Source organism: Vulpes vulpes, chromosome 11 (genome assembly GCF_048418805.1).
Source record: "Vulpes vulpes isolate BD-2025 chromosome 11, VulVul3, whole genome shotgun sequence".
Classification (NCBI taxonomy): Eukaryota; Metazoa; Chordata; class Mammalia; order Carnivora; family Canidae; genus Vulpes; species Vulpes vulpes.
The window spans coordinates 78,636,495-78,647,377 of NC_132790.1; the positions used below are offsets into that span (position 1 = coordinate 78,636,495).

Sequence of the window (10,883 nt, forward strand, 5' to 3'; positions counted from 1 at the left end):
GAGGCCCTTTCTCTTACCATCTAGGTAATCTTGGAGTTTGACCTAGGGAAGTTTGCTTCTGGGTCAACCAGGAATGACTGGGACCAGGAGCTACATAAGGTTGTTCAAGAAGAGCCTGCCGAGAACAGGGAATAAAAAGATGTGTGGAAATTAGCAGGAGTCTTGAGGACAAAGCTGCAATCAGAGGACCTGGAGTCTAGCCAAACTGACTAAGATAGGGAAAGAATAGAGTCTAGCATACATCGTAAATGCTCAGCAAGAATCTGTCAAAGAGAAAAGAAATGCAGAAGACCAAGCTGGGGACAAATACAAGACAATTCAAGGTGGGATTATATCAGCTAGGAAGTCTCAGATGTAAACAACAGAAATGGACTCCAGCTTAAAGAGAAAACAAATTCATTATGAGAATATTGGGAATCCAAGGAAACATTTAGGGGAGAATAATAGGTTCACTATCTTGCTTGTGGTGCTGGTTTTATGGATATACACATATGGCAACATTTATCAAGTTGTGCACTTTAATATGCATTTTATTGTAGGTCAGTTGAACCTCGATAAGATGATTTTTTTTTAAAAAGGACATTAAAAAGTTCTGGACACTGATACTGGGAGTATAAATTTGTATAGTCACTTTGGAAAACATTTTGGCCTTGGCTATGAAAACTCAACAAATGCATATCCTATGACCTATCATTTCCACTCCTAAGTAACCACCCAATGGAAATACACCCAAATCTTCACCAAAAACACATAAAACAATGTTCATAGCAGCACTTTTCATATTAAAAATTCAAACTAAGTGCCCATCAACACTGTAATGGTAAAAAAACAAAACAAAACAAAACAAACAAAACAAAACAAAAAAAACCCCACTGTAATGGTAGTCAGAAAAGATTAACTCTGAAAGCCTGGATTTCTCAACTGCTGTACATTCCCACGTCTTCAGCACTTGCCTTTGGCTTAGCTCCTAAGAGAAGATCTCTGAGCTTTTGTGATATCCTGCCTGAAAAGAGTGTCGTTGTATGCCTAAAGCTATGGGCTATACTAGTTAGTTTAAGCTAACAATGTGATTTATGTGAATATCTATTTTTATATGCTTGAGCCTTTAAGCCACAATTTATCATTTTGACCTGTGCGGGGGTAGATACTGAGTAGCTAAGGTCAGCAGTGGGGACACTACATGCCTTCATGACTGGCCTCAAAGAGCAACAAACTCTGGACACCAAGGGTTGGATGAGCTTCCCTGATTGGAAACTACCTTTTATATATTGTCATACACACTTGTGGAAAAATTAAGTGCTGTCCATGTGACTCCACCAGGAGACGACAACTAGAAGCTTGTGCCTGGTTTCCTCTGGACTCAGTTCTTTTTTTTTTTTTTTTTCACACTACAATAGTTAATTTTATTTGTTCAAGGCTCATATTGCAAGCATTAAACCAAACATGGGCTTTGATTCTGTGAGCCCAGATTCACATATTTAGGAAGATAAAAGCAAACTGTGATCCATGTATATGGGTGAAAAACTAAAGGCTCACAGTTAATCACATCATAGTTTTAAATTTCTACAGCCTAGAAGCTGGAAGTCACAGATCTTTTAGGTCTTTCTGGATGTCCCACAAGGTATCTGCACTTTTCTTGAGCTGGGCAACCTCATCATCCTTCCACTTCTGGTTGATCACACTGGTTAAGCCCTGAGCGTTCAGGTTACACAGAAGACTCAGGAAGACTTCGTTCTCAATACCATACATGCCCTTCACCATTGTTGACACTGGATGAATCCTGGAGAGATTTTTACATGGATTCAATGAGATCAGCAATACTTAATCCAATAGCCCAGTTGATATATCCTTTTAGCTTGATGACTTCATAGGCACTTTCAACCACCATCTTATGCACTTCCTTCCAATTTTCACTGTCGTTGTCTGTTCCCATTTCTGGATTCAGTTCCTGAAGAGAAACACCTACCACATTCACTCTACTCCACACAGCCACACTTGAGTCACCATGTTCTCCCAAAATTCATCCATGGCAGCTGCTGGGATGAATGCCAAGTTTTTCAGCCATAAAATAGCAAAATCTAGCAGAATCCAGAATACACTCACTTCCAATCACACGGTGCTTGGGTAGTCCACTTAGTTTCCAGGTAACATATATAAGAATATCCACTGGGTTGGAAACCACAATTATGATACAATCAGGACTGTACTTGACTGAGGAATAATGAATTTGAAGACATTAACATTCCTTTGCACCAGATTGAGGCGGCTCTCTCCCTCCTGCTGGCAGACTCTTGCAGTCACCACCACAATCTTAGAATTGGCAGTCACAGAGTAATCTTTATCTGCCACAATTTTAGGTGTCTGAAGAAATAAGCTCCCATGCTGTAGATCCATAATTTCTCCTTTGAGTTTATCTTCTAAAACATCCACAAAGGCAAGTTCATCAGCCAGAGACTTTCCCAGAATGCTGATGGCACATGCCATACCAACTTGTCCAACACCCACTACAGTGGTCTTATTGTTTGGGATCACTGCCTCTTCTTCTGCAACTGGTACAATCAGTTTTTCATTAAGAGTTGCCATTTTGCCCTGAGACAACCAGCTGTAAGAGTCGCACCAAGAAGACAATGTTAGCTGCGTGCGTCTCCTCCGCTGCAGGATTTGCCTGGACTCAGTTCTGTCTATCTTTTCCCTTGGCTGATTTCAATCAGCTGTAACCATAATACACCTGTTAGTTTAACAGCTTTTCTGAGTTCTGTGAGTCTTTCTAGCAAATCCCTGAACCTGAGGGTGGTCTTGGGGACCCCTGGTACAAATGGATAAATATATTACAGTGTATTTACAAAATGCAATGCTTTACTATTCCAATAAGAACAGGCAACAGCTATACCCAAACAGTAAGGATGAATCTCACAAACATAATGTTGGACGTAAACAAGAGAATATGTGGGCAGATTTGACTTGTATAAAGTGAAAAAAAAAAGCACAACTAATTCTTGATGCTGAATCATGATTATGATTGTCTTAGATGGCAGAGAGTAGAAACTTGGAGGGGGAAATGAGGAAGCTTCTAAGACATTAGTAATATTCTGTTTCTTGATCTGGATACCAGTTATAAACATGTGTTCAGTTCATGAAAACTCAGTTTATGAAAAATCATCACTTCCATGATATATAAACAAACTCATAAACTTATATATAAGTATATACATACACATGTACATTATACTTTAATAGTAGGAATGTTGAAGAATATTGGATGGCATGCGGCATCTCTAGAAAAACTAGACAACCAGGCACAGACTACAGAGCTGGTAAAAAGCTCAAAATCTCACCATGCAATAGATCCAGCAAAGACCCCACTGCTATACTGCTAGGTACCAGAGGGCCATCTGCTAGGCCATTGTTACTATGGCCACTAGGAATGTTGTTCCTGAAGAATGGAGGTAACTGCTCTTACTGCTTCTGCTTCTTCCTATCCCTAGAAGGAACTCAGTGTGGTCTCTGCTTCTTCCCTGGACCTGATTCTTTAAAGTATAGAAAAAGTGTGGGTATAGGTCATGGTCATGGACTAGGGCTAGGTCATGGGCTTTCATCCTAGCAGCAAGGACATTAGAAAAAAGGAGTCCAGCATTTTGCAGTTTCTGTGTTAGGAAACAAGCTCTGCCTCATTAGAATGAAGTACAGATGCTGGATAGTAAAAAAAAAAAAAAAAGAGAAATGTCCACTAAAGTTATTTTGCATCGGAGATCTAAACCAAGATAAAAAATGTTTACTTAGCCCCAACTATGTGTCAGACTAAGGTAGAAGCCTTTATATATGTAAGAACACTTGATCTGTGTTTTCACAAGTGCTCTGTGAGATACTATAGATCCCAGATAGACCTGAGAAATCTTCGATCTTCCTTGAGCCTTCAGCCAAGTAATGATCTGAAAACTACCTGCAGCTGGGGGAAAAAAAATCTAAAAGGATTAGAGAACACTACCTGGTGCTCACACAGGGCTAAAAGTAGTGTGTTCACAGGCCAGACAGGAAGGTTCATAAATCACAGGGTTATAGGTAGAAAACTCAGAATGATCTTGCCTCAGTAGCAGGAAATAAATAGCTCTGGTTAAAAATGGCTAAATCACAAAAGCAAGACCCCAAAAGATCAAACTATCCAACTAACTTAACATTCCAGAATAAAGCACAAGAATATTTATGGGAAGACAAAGATATCCAGCATCTAACAAGGTAAACTTTACAATGTCTGGCATCCAAACAAAAATTACTAGGCAGACAAAGGAGTAGGGAAATATGACCCATGAGGAGAATAATCAATTAACTGAAGTTAACTCAGAACTGACATAGATGTTAGAATTAGAAGATGAGTGACATTAAAACAGTCATTATAACTGTATTCCATACATTTGAAGTGTTAAGTAGAGACATAAGAAATATAAAAACATAATAAAAGATCCAAGTAGAACTTCCAGACACAAAACTGTAATGACTGAGACAAAAAAAATACACTAATAAATTAGTGACAAAATACAAAACAATCCAAAATAAAATTAGTGACAGATGAGACATGACCGAAGAAAAGATTAGTGAATTGAAGACATAGCAATAGGAGGTTTTCAAAGTGAAACATGGAGAGAAAAAAGAAAAGAGAAAAGGGGAGGCACTGCACTGTGGGACAACTCAAATGGCCTAATATGTATGTTACTGCAGTCTCTAAAAGTGAGAGGGAGAAGAGGCGTTTGAGGAAATAATGGACAAAAAAAATCTCCAAACTATGAAAACTATATGCCCACAGACCAAAGCTCAGTGAACAATAAGCACAAGAAACATGAATTAGCAACACCATGACATATCATCAAGTTGTGTTTAACAGTGACAAAAAGAAAAATTTTAAATGATTTGGAGGGGCAGAAGAGTCACTGGGTAGATCTAGGACCGTGTTCTGAAAATCACAAGTTTTTATCATCTTTTCAGAACTTTTCAAAGGCACACATTCTAGAAAGGTTAGATTAGAAGGGAAAGAGCCAGGAAGCAAAGGGACAAGTTAGGAGGGTTTTGCAGTAGCCTGGGGGATCTGAACGAGGGCTGTGAAATAGAAAGGGAAAGTAAGAGACATTCAGGAATTAAAATCAGCAATACTTGGAGAGTATTTGTGAACCTAAAAAAACAGTTCTTGCTGGCAACTGGTAGATGGTGAAGAATTCACTGAGCCAAGGGGGAAGACAAAGGTTTAATTTTAGACATTCTGGGTTTGAGGTACATATGGGCTCTCCATTTACCTGGGAAAGAGGGCAGCCCTGTGGCTCAGTGATTTAGCACTGCCTTCAGCCCAGGGCATGATCCTGGAGACCTGGGATCGAGTCCTGTGTTGGGCTCCCTGCATGGAACCTTCTTCTCCCTCTGCCTGTGTCTCTGCCGTGTGCTCTCTCTCTCTGTATCTCTCACAAATAAATAAAGTCTTTTAAAAAGTAAATAAAAATAAAAAATAAACCTGGGAAAGATGTCTGGCACACAGACACAGGTTTGGAAGTCACTAACCCATACTTTGAATGTCCCCAAGTCCTCCAGTCTTCTTGTGACACCCTTACCCTTCATATTCAATAAAACGACCTGAATTTCAATCTGATGCATGATGATGCCTAAAGTCCGGGTCCACCAAACTTCCTTAGCTCAAAGTTGAGAAGGAGGCTAGGACCCAGACCCCTGAAGAGGGAGGGGGCACTAGCCAGCTGGTACTCACATCCAGACCCAAGGGCAGGCACTGGCTGGCTGTGCTGGTGCTTCTGAGCGGGACAATGGGGCAGATTCTGAGAATGTTGGAAAAACTGCAAGTTTTTTCACCTCTATTATAGAGATGGAATGCTGCTGCCAAGGGGCTGCTGCCCTGGTGAAGAAGTGTTGCTGGTGTGAGTCTCAGAGCAGGAAGCAAAACTGAAACAAAAGGAGCAAGTCCCTTTTTATTCCTTCAAACTTGCAGTCACCCTCCATTGGCAAAGCCTAGTGAGGAACTGCAAGCAAAAGGGAATGTGATCTGTAGAATCCCAGCCTCACTGAGCACAGAACGATGTGTTGGGAGCCGAGACACAGGTACTTAATAACTGGCACAATCTGCCTGAGGGGAAAGGGTGTACTTTATTCCCTCTCTTCTTGTGGCTCTGATCAGGAACTGTGGTGCCAAGGAATGCCTGTGTTAAATCTTGCTTAGTGATCTCAGTATGAAAAATAGAAATATGACTTCAGTCATAAGTGACATCTCTTCTGGAGACAAAGTGAAGTCTGCATGTCACAATAGGGAGAGAGAACCTAAGCTAGAATGAGATTAAAAAGCTGTTGTCCAGGAATCCCTGGGTGGCTCAGTGGTTTAGCGCCTGCCTTTGGCTGGGGTGTGATGCTGGAGTCCTGGGACCGAGTCCCACATCGGGTTCCCTTCATGGAGCCTGCTTCTCCCTCTGCCTGTGTCTCTGCCTCTCTCTCTGTCTCTCATGAATAAATAAATAAAATCTTTAAAAAAAAAAAAAAGCTGTTGTCCTTTAAAATTCTTTTAAAATGGGCACTTTAGTGCTTACATGTTTAAAATTAGCAAAATGAAAATCTTCATTCAGATGTTATAGCCCGTCTGATGTATAGTGGATTCCAAATGGTGGTCTCAGCATTACACCTGCCTTTACCAATAGCAAGAAACCCAGCCACCACGGGGAGGAAACTTAGCAGCTCTGGCAACAGTTAAGCTGCCAAGTGAAGGCACCTGTTACAAGGCTGCCTCTTTGAAAAACAAAGGCGTAAGCTGCTAAAAAAAGACAAAAGTATAAAATACAATGCAGATGGAAGTTGAGAACTGGGCACCTGCTGGTAAGAGGGGTGGGAGAGTTCAGTTTTACATAAGATATGCCTGGTAGAAAGCCATCAAAAACACTTGAAAGAAAATTCTTGGGAAGGAGAAATTCTTGACAAGCTCTTGGAAACCGACTTGTTTACAGATTTACAGCTACATGAAGAAAGGAGAATCAATGCATGCTGTCACTTTGAGCTCCTTTTACAATTCTGTGCAACAATAGCAATAACAGCATTTCTGTTGCTCTACCCACCTCTTCAACCTTATATTCTTTTTGAGCTTGACAAGCCTTACAGTTTAAAACATTGCTTTCCTCATGGAGCATCTTGGAATCATAGGATGTCAGGTCTAGACAGGACCTTGGAGCAAGAGCAATCATAAAGCGTGAAAGGAATTCTGTAGCAATAAAGATTTTGTAACTGTAAACAAAGGCCTCTGGGGAAATAGAATTATATGTAAGTGTCTGAAAACTAATATTAAGGAAAGAAAGAAATGGTTTGGGATAGTTCAAGGAAATAACTCAAAAAAACCCCCCAATTTTAAATAAAGCAACTGTAAATTAGGATGAGAATTACACTTTCATGCTGAAGCTAGAAAGTAATGGAGACTTTCTTCATTTTGATGAAATGTTTCACATCATTAAGTAATACCGAGATCTTTCATCCAGGAAACTTGAGCATTCATAAATAAATTCTGAGTAGGCAATTTTTTTCAAAATTTTATAGAGGCATGGATCCTCACTAGAAGAAAAATAAAACAATTTAGGTATAAGCAAGTATTGCTCAAGTCATTTTATTGAGCACAACAATGTGCTAAAATCCTCAAGACCCTTAACCCTCTGTTTTCATCCTAAATCAATCCTAAATCAACGGGTTGAATGTTTGCGTGACCCCCACACACACCAAAAACTCATATCTTGAAGCCCTAACCTCAAGACAGAACCTCTAAAGTGATGGGGAACAGGGCTAGCTGAGTACAAAGCACAAGCCTGGGGCAGCCCATTGAAAAGTCCTTGAAACAGGCAGAGAGACATTCCTCTACTGACTCAACTGCCTCGATGTTAATACTTTGCTAAGGGCAAAAGGCAATCTTAGCCCAACCCCCAGGATCCTGTAAGACTACTTTAACATATAAAAATTCCTTTAGAAATTTCCTTTATCTCTAACCCTTCCCCCCCAAGATACATGTTGGCAATCATCCCCCACGTACATGGCACACCGATATACATCTGAAGGGTCTCATGACTCAGGTTTTATTAGATGGTAACAAGTGACCTTTTCCCAACAACAGCTAGCCCCCTTAAGGTCCTGGAAACCTTCCAAAATTCCTTAGAGAGTACACTATTCCCAAATTCCTTCCAACTCCCAGGTATATAATCAGCTACCCCTCACAAGCCCAAGGCAGCGCCCTTCCTGCCCAATGATGGGTCCTGACTCCGTGCCTTAATAAAACCACCATTTTGCACCAAAGACGTCTCAAGAATTTTTTCTTGGTTCTCAGCTCTGGACCTCACCCCACCAAACCTCATCTATATTCCACAGCTTCATCATTAGGAAGTAATTAAGGTTCAATGAGGCAATAAAGGTGGGGCCCTGGGATCTCTGGGTGGCTCAGTGATTTAGTGCCTGCCTTCCACCTGGGGCGTGATCCTGGAGTCCTGGTATCAAGTCCCACATCGGGCTCCCTACGGGGAGCCTGCTTCTCCCTCTGCCGGTGCCTCTGCCTTTCTCTGTATCTCTCATGAATAAATAAATAAAATCTTTAAAAAAAAAAAGGTGGGACCCTAATCCAATAGGATTAGTGTTCTTTTAAAGAGAGACACTAGGGGCAGCCCGGGTGGCTCAGAGGGTTAGCGCCGCCTTCCGCCCAGGGCGTGATCCTGGAGATCCGGGATCGAGTCCCACATCGGGCTCCCTGCATGGAGCCTGCTTCTCCCTCTGCCTGTGTCTCTGCCTCCCTCTTCCTCTCTCTCTCTCTCTCTCTCTCTCTCATAAATAAATAAAATCTTAAAAAAAAAAAAATAAAAATAAAGAGAGACACTAGACCACCCTCAATCTCCCTCATTTCTCTCTTTCTTTCTGTCTTGAGTGTACCCACCAAGAAAAGACTGTGTGAGGACATATGAGAGGTGGCTGTTTACAAGCCAGGAAGAGAGCCCTTACCAGAAACCAACTTTGCTGGCACCTTGATCTTGGACTTTCCAGCCTCCAGAACCATGAAAAAAAAAAAGATGTTTGTTGTTTCAGCCACTCAGTCTGTGGTATTTTGTTACAGCAGCCAGAGCCCACTAAGATAGGAAACAAATCATCATACATATTGTTATACAGGTAAATCAGTGCATAAATTCTGCAGTGATGATGGAGAATTAGCATTTGTTAATTGTCTATGTGTTAATCTCTTTCACAAAAGTTGTTTCATTTTTTATCTTTAAATGAAAACTTTTTATGGCTTTGGCTCGATGCACTGGGAAATGGTAGCATCAGGTAAACAGCTGTGATAGAGGTTGGTTTGAGCCCAGGAGTTACGTTAAAGACCAGGAGTATACGGGAAGAAAAAGGTGATTGTCATTAATTGGAAGCACAGGCTCTATGTGTCATGGAGATCCTAACCACGTATCTGTTACTTCAACCACAGTTAATCCAGACCTAAAATAGCTCACTAGTTACAGAACTTTAAATAGGAAGGATGACAACATAAAAGTTGATTGGTCTTTCAGCTTGTTCATTTCATAAGTACATATATTAGGTACCTATTGTGCATCAGGCATCCTGCTTGGAAATATAAAACAGCTATGGAGGTAGTCCTGTATAATGATTAAGAGTTGAAGTCACATAGAAATTGGTTGGAATTGTATGAGGGCCATTTACATGCTAGGGAATTCTGCTGAAGGCAGGCCAGGGTAATACTAAGGGAGAGTGGGTTACGTTAAATTAACCCAACAGATATTCTTGCTAAAACTGCACTAAGCAGGGGATCCCTGGGTGGCTCAGTGGTTTAGCACCTGCCTTTGGCCCAGGGCGCAATCCTGGAGTCCCTGGATTGAGTCCCGTGTTGGGATCCTGACAAGGAGCCTGCTTCTCCGTCTGCCTGTGTCTCTGCCTCTCTCTCTGTCTGTGTCTCTCATGAATGAATAAATAATAATAATAAAAAAAAGACAAGACTCAGAGGAGCTGACTCCAGTTTGGTCAAGGAGACAGGAAACAATTTTATGAGAAGTGTTTCTTGGGAGAGACGCTTCTAGTACTAATCTTCCCACACCTCATCACAGGAGATGGGTACAGTGTGTGTCACTTACTTTATGGAAACACTTTATGGAGAAGTTGGTAGGACTACACCTGAGAAAACAAGAGGGGATCGATGGCAGCAAGGTTGAGCACTGCATCTAGTAAAAATAAAAACAAAAACACCTTGTTCTTCTTTGGTGGCAGGTCAAAGGTATTTCATTCTAACAACCCAGGGTTCTTGTCAAAATGCAATTATGATTTAAAAGATCCAGGATGAGGCCTGAGATTCTGCATTCCTAACAAGATCTGGGGACTTGTTGATGCTAATGCTGTTGCTCTGTGGACCACAGGAGAAGCAAGGCTCAAAAGAACATCTAACCAGTCTCAGATGCCTGGGTGGTTCAGTTGGTTAAGCATCTGCTTTCAGCTCAGGTTATGATCCCAGAGTCCCAGGATTGAGTCCCACATCTGGCTCCTTGCTCCTAGGAGAGTCTGACTCTCCCTCTGCCCATCCCCTGCTCATGCACTCTCGCTCTCAAATAAACAAAATCTTTAAAAAAAAAAAAAAAGAATAACTAGCTAGTCTTGCAAAAAATAAATAAATGAATAATCCCATAAACCTCTGGTTTTGATACTAAGGTTTAAGAATAAACACAAATTTACGTTCTGGTAATGATTACTCAGGTCATTGTACCTAATTATAATCTGAGTTGCACCAAAGTTAATGCTCTCTAGTGATCCAACTGATGGAAGACATATATCATGTCCATGTTGGATAATTACCTTTCATATTTAAAAAAAATCAGGGATAAATAGAGTGAAAG

At 40.9% G+C, this 10,883-nt stretch overlaps 1 pseudogene; it reads right to left on the bottom strand.

Annotated features, from left to right (window-relative positions):
- Positions 1 to 1,229: 1,229 nt before the first annotated feature.
- On the bottom strand, positions 1,230 to 2,598 carry LOC112932563 (L-lactate dehydrogenase B chain-like; annotated as a pseudogene).
- Positions 2,599 to 10,883: the final 8,285 nt, after the last annotated feature.